General features: G+C 45.3%; 1 non-coding gene across 1 annotated transcript; it reads left to right on the forward strand.

Moving 5' to 3' along the window:
* Positions 1 to 1479: 1479 nt before the first annotated feature.
* Positions 1480 to 1696, forward strand: LOC121145194. Its single transcript, XR_005881978.1, has one exon. It is a non-coding gene; the product is annotated as a small nucleolar RNA U3 (small nucleolar RNA).
* The last annotated feature ends 547 nt before the right edge of the window (positions 1697 to 2243 follow it).

A 2243-nucleotide genomic window follows, 5' to 3' on the forward strand; every position in this document is an offset into this window, starting at 1 on the left:
TCAAATGGAGAAGTAAGTTGTATTTTGTCTGGGGCTATAGCTAATCTTGCCTCAACTGAAGGGAGAGACGCTGAAATTGCTCCCATAAATCTTTCACAGTTGCACCCAGATTTAATGGCATCAACGGCACAGGCAGCGTAGAGGTCTCTATGCCTGTCCGAAAGAGATTTTTGCTTGGCACACACTCTATGGGTGGAGGATTCTCGGCAAACTCACTTCTGTCCTCGTCCCTTTCCTCCTCCTCAGAAGAGGACCCTGAATCTTCCTTGCACAGTTTCTCCAGACTTTGTCTGATCTAGGGTTTCTTATCCTTTTTTTTTTTTTATCCTGATTTGGGGTCTCCTCTGGCTTCCTATTCCGGCTTGGGGTTCTTTCTTACCTGGTTTGGGGTTCCTTCTTTCTTACCCTGGTTTGCAGTTCCCTTCCCCTTGTTATGGATAATTTTTCAAGGAAGGGTTGCACCTCCACTTGAGGGTATGAAAAAACGTTTTTGACCAAGCGCCAGAGGAAAAAGGTGGCTACAAGGAGAACAAACCATGGGGCTACATCACAGACAATTTCAACGAACTTCTGCGAGGCCTTAAGCTTAGTGCTGGTGCCTTGTGACTGGAGCAGATCTCTGATTTCCTTTATCATCTGCACTTTCTTGAGTTCTTGCCCTATGGTAAATTTTACTTATGCCCCTGCAAAATATTAAATTCTAAGCTTGCCTCTAGATTTCCGGGGTCCCTCAGATTATCCTTCATGCTCCAGGATGGGGAAAAGGTCTGGGGACAAAATCATTAATGCCCCTTTGGAGTTCCAGGGGTCCCTCAGATTGCCCCTCGTGCCCTGGGACAGGGAGAGGGGCTGGGGATGAAGCACTGACAGGAGACCAGTGATGGTGGAAGTCTGCAAAATCTCCCTTTATTGCTCCTTCACCTCTCCTTATATGCTCTTTCCCCTATATCCTCATTTAGCAGGATATTGGATACAGATGAGTCCAATTAGTCTAGGTGGTTTTAGAAACAGGAACAAGCCCAGTTCCTGTTCCTGCCCAGGCTGAGGAGCGCTAATCAACTCCTTAGCCCACAACAATTCTTAGCTGATAGGAAAGGAGAAAGATCCATAAATAGTTAAATCTTAAGGTGTGAAAGTCAGTCTACCAGGATGTATGGAGCCAGGCCCCGGTCAGATAGATCCTCAGTAACCAAAACCAAGGCGTCTTTGCTGCAGGCCACACCTCCCAGGTTTAACATAGGGGTTTTGATTGGCTGTTGCATAGAAATATGTTAATTAGCATGGCTGTTTAAATCTTTAACGAAACCATTTTCACTTAAAAAGCTAAAATGAATTCATTGATAATATTTTAAAATACTGTTTTTACAAAATCTGTTGCTCTCTTTATTTCTCATTGAAACCAGAAAGGATGACTTTATCTCGCCCTCATTGTAAAATGTTTTGGGACGCTGACCCAGCTGAGGCGAGAGAGGAGAAAGTAAGACTATACTTTCAGGGATCATTTCTATAGTTCTTAACTAGAGAAGTCTCTCTGATCGTGTAGAGCACCGGAAACCACGATGAGGAGTTGTAGTATCCTCTCCTGAGCGTGAAGCTGGCCTCCGGTGTCACTTTCTTGTGATTGCCGAGTGCCATTGATGATCGTTCTTCTCTTTCTTTTGGAAGAGCAAGAGGGAGAGGATACATCCTGAGTGGTTTCTCTTGAGATATTGTGTAGTAATAGAATTGACATTTTACGTTTGAGTGCTGTGGCATGGCTCAGCACTGGCTGTTGCTGCATATCCCATTCCTGAACTTCACTTTATCTGCTTCCTCACTCCTCCCTTGGCTGCAAGTAACTCAAAGGTATTAGTCATCACCTTTTCTCTGGCTTCTCACATGGTTTATAGTGTCTAGGTTTTGGACTGTTGACTGTTTTTCCAGGTTACAAGTGGGAAGTTGGCTGGAGGTAGTATAACTGGGAAAGAACTGGTTTCCACCCAGGGTCCATCCCACCCTGCTGAGAGAGGTAGGGTTTAAATGCCATGCTATCGTGCTGGCAAGAGGCAGTTCAGAATCTTTTACACAGCTTAGGACCATGCCAGTGGCCTGTAACATGCATGACATGTATGTTACTCATCCTCAGACCTCTCTGCCTCAGGCCAGCATCCTGCTCTTCCCATACCCAAACAAACCTAGAAGGGGCGAGACAGAGAGAAAGCTCCTCCATTTTCTGGTTCACTCCACAAGTCACTACAAGGACC

Source organism: Ochotona curzoniae, unplaced genomic scaffold, assembly GCF_017591425.1.
Source record: "Ochotona curzoniae isolate NIBS_2020 unplaced genomic scaffold, NIBS_Ocur_1.0 scaffold_3208, whole genome shotgun sequence".
Taxonomy (NCBI): domain Eukaryota; kingdom Metazoa; phylum Chordata; class Mammalia; order Lagomorpha; family Ochotonidae; genus Ochotona; species Ochotona curzoniae.